A 13,540-nucleotide genomic window follows, 5' to 3' on the forward strand; every position below is an offset into this window, starting at 1 on the left:
GTGTATCTGGAAACGTCCTGAACCACAACACAGGTTTAAATGAATGGGCAATCTCTGCTGGAACAAAACCCTCACAGGTGTTCCCAAGCACTCCCTTTGGGGAAAGGCTGAGATCAAGGCATGTGTTGGATGCTGGATGCATCCTGGTTGCAGCAATGAGAAATGCACACAGGTGAGGAGGGCACTTTTTCCATAGGCTGCAGGTTTAAGTGTTCATGGGCTGGTTGTTTTGGATGCCACAGACCTGACCAGGTGACATTTATAATGTTTATCAGCATAAACACCCAAGAGTAATGTATTGCACTGCAGGATGCTACACCTCTTTGAATGAAAGTCAGTGTAATTTCTATCTGCTTGTATGTCTGTTCCCTGTGATGATGATCTCTGCAGTGAAAATCAGGGCTTCCCTCTGAGATTTCCACACTGCTATCATTTTGTCACAGTCTCTGGAGGGGTCACAGGAATGATGCTCTTTGAACACACATATATCCTATCCACCACTACTGAAAGCAGAAGCACCAATATACAAGATTTTGAGGAGGAATTACTGAGGGCAGAAGAGCTAAACTCTCAAACAGCAAGGATGTTATCACTACAAGGAAGATACTGAGGTGCTGGACTGTGTCCAGAGATGGGCAATGGAGCTGGCGAAGGGTCTGGAGAACAAGTGTGATGAGGGATGGCTGAGAGAACTGGGGGTGTTTAGTCTGGAGAAGAGGCTGAGAGGAGACATGATCGCTCTCTGCGACTATCTGAAAGGTTATGGTGAGTTAGGAATCAATCTCTTCTCCCAAGTAACAAGTGATAGGACTAGAGGAAATGGGCTGAAATTATGCCAGGGGAGGTTTAGGTTGGAGATTAGAAGACCTTTTTCCCTGAGAGGGTTGTTAGACACTGTCCCAGGCTGCCCAGGGAGGTGATGGAGTCCCCATCCCCAGAGATATTTTAAAGCCATGTAGCTGAGGTGCTGAGGGACATGGGTTAGTGGTGGGTTTGACAGTGTGAGGTGAGTGGTTGGACTTGATGATCTTAAAGTTCTTTTTCAACTAAAATGATTTCCAACCAAAATGATTCTATGGCTCTAAGAAGCCCCCACATTTCACAACACACCAGGCCAAAGCAGCACATGCCAGTTTCCCTGGCAGCCCACGCTGAACAGCATCACTCTGCAGAGGAGCAGTAGCATTACTGTGGGCATCCCAAAGCAAGACCACAACTCTACCCTTTACCCATTTGCCCCTCAGGTCACATCAGACCGAGGACCGTGGCCCCCACCGTGGCTCAGGCACTTGCTGGCAAAGCTAAAGCAGCCCTGACATTTGATGTCAGGGAGCATTTTCAAGCATATTTAGCTTTTTCTTTTATTTGATAGTGGCTTCCTATGCACATTACAGTATAAAGGTATTTATTTGTTCCTCTTGTTGCAATGTTTATTCCCCAAACTCTTTCAATAGTGGGCTTTTGACAAAGTGTTTCCCCAGCAGTGGGAACTACATACACAGCACAAAGCAAACACTTGCAGGATAAACATCCTTCACATCCCATGCTGCTCCTGACCCCTCAGAGCTCGCCATTACCTCCCTTGGAGCAATTCAGCACAACTTAATCAAAGTTAAAATTGATACCGTGTGATTTTATTTTTTGTACTTGCTCAGTGAGCTTTTATTGGCAGCTGCTGCCAGGATCTGGGACTCTGCCAAATTCCCTGGTTATATTGCTCCAGTGTGGACAAACAAAGAAAGCCTATTTAAAGTTTCTTGGAGGCAAATAAGTGAAAAATGTAACAAAATAAAAAACAATGTGTAATTACTTGTTTCCTTTATAAAGAGTCTCTTTTGAAATCAGTTCTGTTTTCCACCCACAAATGTCACCCAGGTGAATTATTTAACATTAATAGACATTCCTGAACCACAATGTTACAACCAGAGGCGCAAAATCCAGGGGAAAAAGACTATTTGCCTTTGCCTTTCATATTACATTTCCTGAGACAAAATAACAACTTTAGCTCCTTGCCTTTCTCAGTAAGGTTTGGTGCTTCTAATCAGGACTCGAACAAAATTTTGTAATTAAAGTGTTTAAGCACAATAATCTTCATAGAATGGTAGGAGTTGGAAGGGACCTTGAGAGATCATCTAGTCCAATCCCCCTGCAGAAACAGGTCCACCTAGTTCAGGTTGCACAGAAACGTGTCCAGGTGGGTCTTGAAGACCTCCAAGGAAGGAGACTCCACAACCCCTCTGGGCAGCCTGTGCCAGGGCTCCCTCACCTCAACAGTGAAATAGTTGTTACTTATGTTTAAGTGGAACTTTTTGTGTTCCAGCTTCATCCCATTACCCCTTGTCCTGTTGGTAGATACAATAGAAAAAAGGGATGTCCCAGTCTCCTGACAACCACCATTTAGATATCTGTAAATATTAATGAGACTTTTAATTAAGAATTTTATATTAATTAAAGATTAAGGCCATCATCAACAAGGACCTGCCTCTAGATGCACTTCCTGACCTTGCTGGTTTCACATCAGGGCTGCTGCCTTCTCATGCTGTTTTGCAGGCAGTGGTTACTCATGTGTGACAGTCACTTTGTTAAGGTCATGGCCATTGCACTAGGTCCTTCAGCAGTTAAAAAGTCAGAGACAAAAACCACACTACTGAATGCACAGTTTGCACAGAGCAGCCCCCCCCCCATTTGCACAGAGCAGCCTCTTGCCCAATATCCTATGTCAGAGGGAGACAGGTACAGCAGAGATAGGAGAGAGGGAGAAATGGGAGAGAGGGGCAAAGAGAGAGAGGAGGAGAAGGAAACTAACAAGTCTATTTGGCAGTATTTTGGAGCCAAAGTGCCTCATGTCAACAGAACAATGTGCTTTTGAAAAAGCAGAATCGTACACGCAGTTCCTTGGCAATTGGAAATCATGGGCAATATACAGGCAAACAGGTTTTGGAGCATATGTTTTTGGAACTCCCAAGAAAATGTAGCTTGTCCATTTTTTTCAGGTCACCTGCAATTTATTATGCAGAGTCAGTCTCTTGCTGGTGTGCACAGTCCCGAGTCACAATAAGCATAAGAAAAAAACCCACCCTCTCTCCCAGCAGAAAAGTCTGACAGAAAAAAAAAAAGGCTTTAAAAAAAAAAAGCTTCTTGTTTCCTCACCAGTGGCTGCAAAAAGGAGATTAGGGAGGAAATAAAAATCTGTATTTTCCTTCTCTTTCTCACTCAGCAAGTTTTGGTCTGAGAGTGACTCTTAGAACTCATTTAAGAAGCTTGAAACTTGAAGTTTCAAAATTTGCAAGAATTTCTTAGGCTGGGGAAATATCTGAATTCCCAACTCTAACAGAAAGCAGGAGCTGAGTTGAGATGTCTGCCTTCCTTGCTAGCCCATCCTCCTCATCTTTACCCTTACTCTGTAAGTCCGGTTTCACCAGGACTTGTGCCTGTTACCTGTGGAGGGCAGACACAGCCAGTCTGTACAGGCTGGGAGCCTCCTGTCAGAGACTGCCTTTGCCCATGGTCACACCATGCACTTTGGGCAGCTAGAAGGACATGGACCAGAAACCACAGCACCTTGAACCTTTAATGGTGCCATTTGGCTTCCCCCATTCTTGGAGACAAAGATGTTTCAGCACCTGCAGTGTCTCTGCAAGGGACATGTGCCAGGACAAACATGGTTCTACAGAGCCATCCTGTAAGAAATTGAGGCTTCTCTCCATGGAGCTCAAGGCTCATATATCAGACCCTCAGTCAAGTAAGATCATCTGAAGTAAAGTGAATGCAATCTGCAGACCTCTAACATGGCCCTAACCTACCAGTCTTTAAAAGCTACAGTCCTTAAACCCACCAATCTCTTCCTGCAATTCATTCTCTGCTTCTGCTGTGACCTATCACAGAATCACAAAATCTGAAGGGTTGGAAGGGATCTCAAAAGATCACCCAGTGTAACCCCCCTGCCAGAGCAGGATCACCTAGAGTAGGTCACACAGGAATTCATCCAGCTGGGTTTGAACATCTCCAGAGAAGGAGACTCCACAACCCATCTGGGCAGCCTGTTCCAATACTTCCTCACCTGAATAGGGAAGAAATTCTTCCTTGTGCAACTCTTCCTATAAGCAGTTCTAATCCAGGAAGATTTCCTATGTCACTTCCCTAGTCCTTTTTGTAAAGGAGAAACAACCTTTCCACTGGCCTAAAAAGAAAGCTGAGAGTTGGAAGTGGTCTATTGATCCATCTACAGAGCTGTGATGAGGGAGATGAAAATGAAAGGCCAACAATTTGTTGTGAAGCCAGCCTTCTGCACCAGAGAAGTGTACTTTGTGCTGATAGACAGGTCAGAGGAAACGCCTGATGCCACTGGAGCGACGCAGCTTGTTTCAGCCATTTCTTTTTAAAGATGCCTTTAGAATTGTAAGTTATATTTAAATGTATTTCAGCAGAAGGAAACTGCCTCTCCTCTGTAGCAGGGGTTCATCTCAACTCTGCTGTCTCCCAGGGGGTAAAGCACAGTGTGTAAAGCTCGGGTCTTCATCATGAGTAGGTGCCTCATTTCCATCAAAATTCATGTAAATATCATGTCTAAGCAAGATATCTCAAGTCATGCTGAAATAAGCTTTGGATCTAGTTATCATCATTATTGAGATGATGCTGGTTTCTGCTGGTGCTTACATAGTCCTGTAAGTTGAAAGCATATGGTTTTACAGACAAGGCAAAAACCTAACTCCTTCCTGCACTCTGCTGCAGATGGTGTGGATAAGTTCCCTTGCAGTTTGGTTTGTCTTACCTTGATTGTTCCAAGGGAGGAGGAAGAAGCAATCTTGATTTCATAGAATCATAGAATGGTAGGGTTTGGAAGGGACCTTGAGAGATCATCCAATTCAAACCCCTTCCAGGAGCAGGGTCACCTAGATCAGGTCACACAGGAACATGTCCAGGTGGGTCTTGAAGACCTCCAAGGAAGGAGCCTGCACACCCTCCCTGGGCAGCCTGTGCCAGGGCTCCCTCACCTCAACAGTAAAATAGATTTTTCTTATGTTTAAATGGAACCTTTTGTGTTCCAGTTTTATCCCAATACCCCTTCTTGCAGACCTCCACCAAAGCAGGAGTGAACTAGTGACTGGACAATTCAAATCCATTTGCAGCATCTAGTTACCTCTCACAGAGCCCCAACTCTCTGTAAACCACAGGCTGAAGATCATGCTGGCTCACTCTGCCCTGTGTCCAACAGATAGCATGCTGTCACGGGGCTTCTCTGAGTTCTGGAGTCAATCACCATGATCTACCACAAATTCAGAGCTCAGATCCCTCTCAGCACATTTGTAGGCACCTGGAGACAGGCTTGCTGCACACACAGGGATCCACAACCCTGCCTGAGCCATACCAGAAGACTTGGAACTAAAACTGGCCAATCCAGTTAATTTCTTCTACAATCTCTGGGTTAAAGCCCTCTCCCTCATATTTTACTGACTGTTAATCAAACTAAAGCCCAAGCTGCAGTTCATTTTACCTGCAACAATGTCAGTGTAAAACCCTTTTATGCATTTCTTTAACATCCTCAGGATTTCACAGCCACAAATCACAGCAAAATCCAACTGAAAGATGCAGTCTGAAGTAATTGCTTTCTTGATTGCCAGGAGGATAAACTTCCTAGAAATAATATCCCTTACAATGCTGAGAAACTGAATATCCCTGTGAGCAAAGCAAGTAATTTAGTGCACAGCAGTGTCACACCTGGACAGGCTGTACAGGTAGCCTAATTCCTTGACTACAGCAATTAGGCTGCTTTGCTCCCTGTCCACCCACATAGATCAGCTGAAAACCACCTGGCAGCAATGCAGAGTGCTTTCCTCTTGTTGAATCAGGACTCTTTCATTATGGCAGGATTTCTCCGAGCTGGGAAGCCTAAGGGGGGCTGGGAGTGCAGGACATGGGTAGCTGAGACCACTCCAGTTTTATAATGGGACCTCTGACATGAACTTTTCATTGCTTGCCTGCAAACTTCCCTCTTCTGCTCCATGGCTCACAAGCTGATAGCTTTTGGCACGGGAAGAATTCACTACAAGAAGGACGCCGAGGTGCTGAAGTGTGTCCAGAGATGGGCAATGAAACTAGTAATGGGTTTGGAGAACAAGTGTGATGAGGAGTGGCTGGGGGAGCTGGGGATGTTTAGACTGGGGAAGGGGAGCTATGATTCTAAAATTTGGGGATATCACCTGCATAGAATCATAAAATTGTTATGGTTGGAAAAGACCTTTAGGATCATAAAGTCCAACCACTAATCTCACAATGCCTAGCGTGTCAGTAAACTGTACCATATCCCTCAGCATCTCATCTATACATCTTTTGAATATCTCTAGGGATGGTGACTCCATCACCTCCCTGAGCAGCCTGTTCCAATACTTAATGACTCTCTTAGTGAAAAAGTTCTTCCTAATGCCTGATCTAAATCTACCTTGCTGCAACTTCAACCCGTTTCCTTGTGTTCTGTCATCCATTTCTAGAGAAGAGAGATCCACCTCCACCTCACCACAACCTTCTTTCAGGTAGTTGTAGAGAGTGATCATGTCTCCTGTCAGCCTCCTCTACTCCAGACTAAACATCTCCAGTTCTCTTAGCAAGTCCTCATCAGACTTGTTCTCCAGATCCTCCACCAGCTCCATTGCCTGTGTCTAGACACACTCCAGCACCTCAGTGTCCTTCTTGTAGTGAGGGGCCCAGAACTGAACACAGCACTCGAGATGTGGCCTCACCAACGCTGAGTATAGAGGGACTGTCCCTTCCCTGGCCCTGCTGGTCACACTATTTCTGATACAAGCCAGGATGCCATTGGCCTTCTTGGCCACCTGGGCACACTGCTGGCTCATGTTCAGCCAGCTGCGACTCAACATTCCCACGTCCTTTTCCACAAGACAGCTCTCAAGCCTCTCTGCCCTAAGCCTGTAGCATTGCCTGGGGTTGTTGTGGCCCAAATGCAGGACCCAGCACTTGGCCTCTTTGAACTTCATATAATTGACCTTGGCCTATCGTTCCAGCCTGTTCAGGTGCCTCTGAAGAGCCTTCCTGCCCTCAAGCAGGTGCGTGCTCCCATCCATTCTTGTCTGGAATTTGTCCCAGTTTAAACAAACAGATACCATTAAGGAAGAAAACCCCAGCAATGGTTATTGAACCTAAGATCTGAATGTTTTTGGGGGAGTTACTTTTGCAACATTTCCTTATGCAGAAAGTTCCACCACTTGTCTTTTTGGCATTTAAAAAGCATCTCCTGCTTTTCTTTCCATTAGCAAAGCCAATTGGCCTGTGTTTGGGAGGCAAGTGAAATGTGTTAGCCTTGCTTGCATTGAGTAGTCATGTGGGAGCCTCTGCCCAGCAGCTGATCATTTGATTTGTGATGGTGGTACCACCATGTGCCCTTCTGTTTGACAGTATCATTGATACTACAAGAGAGAGCACTGTTTGACTTGGAAGGGAGGTAAATGCTGATCTAAAAATAGATCCCCATCTGAGCTCTTAAACTGCTCACCAAAGCTGAGGAGACAGGGTTGCGATCGCTGCTTTGTTTTCCCAAACATGGTATCATCTCCTACTGCCCATCACCACAGCCCCATGGGCTTTGATGCAGAAAGTCATTGGATATAACACATACTACCACTCAAAAATGTCATTTATCGGATCTTGCAGTAAAGGTAGGGTTTAGGCCATTATAGGTTACATTATAGGTTACAGTGGTTTAGGTGACAGGAGCTGAAGTTGAATGCTGGGATCAGAGTACTGAGCGGTAACATGCTCTCAGAGCAACCACTTTGGTGCCCTGCACCTCTTTTTCCATAGTGGGGGCTGGAGATTAACACACACTGGACTTGGAGGCTTTCAGTTCCAAAACCAGAGTGTGTTACTAATGTTCTCCATCTGAGGGGCAGCCTGAAGCTAACACTTCAAATGTGAGCTGCTCAGATCTCATGATAGGAAAGCCCTTGTTCCGATAGAGGAACTAATTAACGATGAAACATCACATCTGCTCAAACAATCTCTACTGTCGTTTCTATGGAGGTTGCTGGAAAGAAATAAAATCCTTTCCAAAACAGTGTTTTGATCAGCAGGTTTTTTTTCCAAACAATGAAACTTATATCTGGGTCCCAAATCTGAAGTTTCCAGACAAAATCTAGTCCCATTGGACTCTGGGATCTCCAGCCTAGAGGACTTACTGTGGATTTAACTCTTTAATATAAGATAATGGAGGGAAGAACTCTTCCTTCCAAATAGAAACCTGATTTAAACTATGTCTTTTTTTGCAAGACCCATGACAAGGGAGGTAGGGCCTGTCTCTGTTCACAGCACAATGCTATCTGTAAACCAGGCACACGGTAAACAGCACCTGTTTTCTGTAAACAGTACCTATATTCTGTAAAATAAGGGCTTTTAAGGAGTCTGCAAGTGGCGGCTGCTGTGAGGACCCTGAACAGTTGGTGCTGGGAGTGAGGAAGAAGCAGCTCACAGACATTTTGGAGGACTGGCAGCTGGTGTGTTGTCACACACCATTTATCTAGCTGGCACCAACAAATCCATTGTTCAGACTCATGACATTTTGATTCTTGGAGTGACTCAAAATGAGCACTGAGTGTTACTAACTTCTTTCTGGCACCCAAGGTCTTTGCAATGACAATTATGCAAGGTGGAGCCTGGAGTCAGTTTGTCTGCTAGGGATCTGTAATTCATTCCTCTGAGCACTGCTCACATCTTTTAAAGCCCATCGGAGAGGCCCTGGGAAAGCACTTGTGCTTTTGGCTTAGATAACAGAATCATAGAGGGATGATGGCTGGAAAAGACCTCTAGTAGGTTCTCCTCTATCAGGGGGCACAGGAATGTGTCCAGATGAGTTTGGAAACCTCCAGAAAAGGAGCTTCCACATCCTCCTTGGGCAGCTTGGGCCAGGGTTCCCTCACCTCAACAATAAAGAAGGTTCTCCTCATGTTCAAGTGGGACTTCTTGTGTTCATCCTTGGGGAGTCTCCTTCTCTGGAGTTTTCAAACCTGCCTGGATGCATTCCTGGGCCCCCTGATTGAGGAGAACCTGCTTTAGCAGGGGTTGGGCTGATCTCTAGAGGTCCCTTCCAGCCCTCACAGTTCTGGGATTCTGTGATATGTGAAACAGGCATGCAACTGTTGGTGCTTTGCAATTAGAGTTGGAGTGCAACAGTCTTCTAAATATAGATGGCCAAGTTTCTTGATCTTTTGGATGGACCTACTCTGCAGTGGATGAAACTGTCAGGAGGGCTGGGCCCAGAGAGTTGTAATGAATGGAGGTAAATCCAGTTGGCAGCTGGTCACCAGTGGTGTTCCCCAGGGCTCAGTGCTGGGGACTGTTCTGTTTAACATCTGTATCGATGATCTAGGTGAGTGGATTGAGTGCACCTTCAGTGAATTTGCAGATGAGTTGGAGTGTACACCTGCTTGAGGGCAGGAAGGCTCTTCAGAGGCACCTGAACAGGCTGGAACAATGGGCCAAGGTCAATTATATAAAGTTCAAAGAGGCCAAGTGCTGGGTCCTGCATTTGGGCCACAACAGCCCCAGGCAATGCTACAGGCTTAGGGCAGAGGGGCTGGAGAGCTGTCTTGTGGAAAAGGACCTGGGAATGTTGAGTCGCAGCCGGCTGAACAAGAGCCAGCAGTGTGCCCAGGTGGCCAAGAAGGCCAATGGCATCCTGGCTTGTATCAGAAATAGTGTGACCAGCAGGGCCAGGGAAGGGACGGTCCCCCTATACTCAGCATTGGTGAGGCCACATCTCGAGTGCTGTGTTCAGTTCTGGGCCCCTCACTACAAGAAGGACACTGAGGTGCTGGAGTGTGTCTAGACACAGGCAATAGAGCTGGTGGAGGATCTGGAGAACAAATCTGATGAGGACCTGCTAAGAGAACTGGAGATGTTTAGTCTGGAGTAGAGGAGGCTGAGAGAGGAGGCATGATCACTCTCTACAAGTACCTGAAAGGAGGCCGTAGTGAGGTGGGTGTCAGTCTCTTCTCTCCAGTAATGAATAACAAAACAAGAGGAAATGGGCTCAAGTTGTGACAGGGTAGGTTTGGAGATTGAGAAAAACTTTTTCCCTGAGAAGGTTATGAGGCATTGGAACAGGCTGCCCAGGGAGGTGGTAGAGCCCCCATTCCTAGAGAGATATAAAAGCCGTGTAGCAGAGGTGCTGAAGGACGTGGGTTAGTGGTGGGCCTGGCCACATTAGGTGAGTAGTTGGACTTGATGATCTTAAAGGTCTTTTCCAATCATAATGATTCTTTGACTCTAAGAAATCAATGGAAAAAATCTTGGCTTCCCTCACCACTTGAGTTTGACTGGCATCCTCTTGCCCTCCAGGATGCAAAGCCTATTCACACAGATTATTATGCTCTGCTTGGTCCACAAAGCCAGCATCACTTCTCTCACAGATCTTTTTAGCTGGTGCATTTCCCAGAGGAAATAACAAAGAGAAGCAGCTTGAAGAACTCATACAAAAAGAAATAGGTTGGTTGAATTTAACAAGCACTACTTTAACTTGTTTGGGAGTAACTGAAAAATTGGGAAAAAATGGAAAAATAACAATTAACAAATGCAATGGCACTGCAGATAAACAATATCTTTGAGGGTCAAGTTAAATCAGACAATATAAAGCAATCAGCACACTAAGAGAAAAAGCAAACAGTAAAGCATCCTAGGCTCCATGATGCTTGGAAAACAGAAACAAACCAAGAAGTTTAAATGGTTCACTAGATAGCTTCATGCTATCCCAAACCAATGGTTCCAGAAGAGTCTGAAGTCAGCCCTGGCACTGTATGAACGGACTAAACATCAGGTTTGGGTCCAAAGCAGTAGAAGTGAGTATTGGAGTTTGAAGATCTTCCCCCCAAGTTTTGGGCTGCAAGTCTAAGTGGATTTAAAGAGATGCAGGGAAGAAGGTTCACCACATGTTTGTGTCCCCTGAGGCTCTTTCCTCAAGCCTAACAAGCCATATGACATATGTGAGCACACTTGGTGCTCTGCTTCAACCCATAACACATTGTCAGCTCCATTAGACAGTCACAGCTGCTTATGGGCCACTGAGACCTATCATACAGACAAGCTGGTTCCTAGCTCCATCAGCTTCTGTGCTGCTCTGACAAATGACACTGCCCTAGGGACTGTCCTCTCGCACACCAAGAGCCAGGAGAGGCTCCATGAAGATGGATAAAGTTACACAATAACCCTCTTAAGGACAGCAGAACTTCACCTCTGAGAAACTCTCTCCTGATAGAGAAAAATCAAGATCTGACACAGGTTTTGAGTCAGCAAACTACTGGAGAAACTTTCAAGCAGTAAGATATCATTGGAAAAAAGCCTGTCAGCAAGCACTGAAAGGTAAATATCTGATGTAAGGTGCAGTTAATTTTACTGGCACAATCATCAAAAACAGGACAAAACTCACAAGTAACTTCCTTCCCCTTTACTCCTGCAGAGAATTTAGTTTGTCTGCATTAGGTGTGTGGAAAAGAAATGTGTTAGAAAGTACATGCTGTGACTGATCCATTTGACAAAAGTCAAAACCACATGGGTCTTCCAAAACCATAAAAAGATTAGTCATGTCATCAGCTAATGACTGCTGAAAAGACAGAGAGCTCCTCATACAGCCAAAGACAGCATACTGAAGTTAAATACTTTATAAGCGTGTTTTCTAAGGGAAAAATAGTATTAGTTTCCCTTTTCTGCTTTAAAATGCTCCATTATTTTCTGTTTCAGGTATAAATCCATTCTCCAAAGTGAGGATAAATAGAAGGTCCATTATTTCTCTGCTTCGCTTTGCAATTTAAATTTTTACAAAAGAGAAGAGGAAAAAAGAGGAGTTATCTCTGCTTTAGAGATATAAATTGCAACTTCAGAAGTGAAGCTGTATGTTTAGATGTCCAGCTGAAGTCACAGAGTGTGTTTCAGCCCTTGCCTGGTTCCAGTTTGCACCAAAATGACTCAGTTGAAATTCACTTATGTAAAACTATGGTATTTCTTTTAAGTATTCTGTGCTGCCAGAGCAGTGCAAAAGGACTAGAAAGTTGGTCAGAATCCAACCCACCGACTCCAAGGTAAATCTGTAGACATTCCCTGAATCCAGCAGGGGTTTAAGCCACAGCTTCTGGACCAAAGTCTTTTATATAAAAGACTTAAGTCTGTGCTCGGACCACAGTGAGTGTCCTGCTGAAAAATGGTTTTGGTGGAACCAGAGTGGAAATGGCTGGAAAGAAGGTGACTCTGGACTATGTAGGCAAGGCTACAGTTATGTGTGCTTTGGAAGCCTGAGAAGTCCCATCATAAAAGAGATTGAACAACATCAGTGCAGCTATATGGCACACATCTCCTACACAGTAATACAGTCAAGAAGAGTCTAAGGGCAGGTGTGTATCCTCAAGACTTCCTGGAGAACCCAAGAAATACCATAATAACAAAGCCCTTTTACCTTGAAAGAATAAAAGTGCCAGTGCTCCCTTATGCAGTAGTTTTCTGAAGACAAACACAGAGAGGTGCAATACTTTAGCACCTGCAGCACAAACTCTAGAGCCCATTTTCACACATCACTTTGCGGCTCCCCATCCTTTCCAATAGCAATCTATGAAAACAATTGTCTTAACAGCTTTAAACACAACCAGAGACACAACATTCAGCTCTGCCAGACACTGAAGTACAGGTTAGTACAGCCAACATGTCAAAGAGCAGCAGCTACACCCTGTGGAAAGATTTAGTATTGCAGGCTTACACCCAAGAACGCAAGTTCATAGAATCACAGAATGGTAGGGGTTGGAAGGGACCTCTAACGATCATCCAGTTCAACCTCTCTGCTCAAGCAGGTCTACCTAGGTCAGGTCACGCAGGAACACAGCCAGGTAGGTTTTGGAAGCCTCCAGAGAAGGAGACTCCACAATCTCCCTGGGCAGCCTGTACCAGGGTTCACTTGCCCTTACCATAAACTTTTTCCTTAAGTGGAACTTTGTGTTCCAGCTTTTGTCCATTATCCTTTGTCCTGTCACTGGACACTACATAAAAAAGTGTTGTCGCAGTCTCTTGCCATGCATTTTTCACAAACTTTTTTCTATTTCTTTTCATAGAATGGTAGGGGTTGGAAGGGACCTTTAAGAATCATCTAATCCATCCCTGCAGAAGCAGGGCCACCTAGATCACATTCTCCTCCAAGGAAAGAGACTCCATACCCTCCCTGAGGAGCCTGTGCCTGGGCTCCCTCAGCTGAACAGTAAAATAGGTTTTTCTTTATGTTTAAATGGAACTGTTTGTGTTCCAGCTTCATCCCATTACCCCTTGTCATTTATTAATGAGATCTCCCCTTCAGCTGCCTTTCAGGCTCAACAGCCCCAGCCTTTCCTCATAAGGAAGCTGCTCCGGTCCCCTGATCTTGGTGGCCCTGTGCTGGAGTCTGTGCAGCAGTTCTCTGTCCCTCTTGAGCTGGGACACAGGACTCCAGATGAAGCCTCACCAGGGCAGAGGAGAGAGGGAGCAGAACCGCCCTGGATCTGCTGACCACACTCTTCTGATT

Source organism: Colius striatus, chromosome 3 (assembly GCF_028858725.1).
Source record: "Colius striatus isolate bColStr4 chromosome 3, bColStr4.1.hap1, whole genome shotgun sequence".
Lineage (NCBI taxonomy): Eukaryota > Metazoa > Chordata > Aves > Coliiformes > Coliidae > Colius > Colius striatus.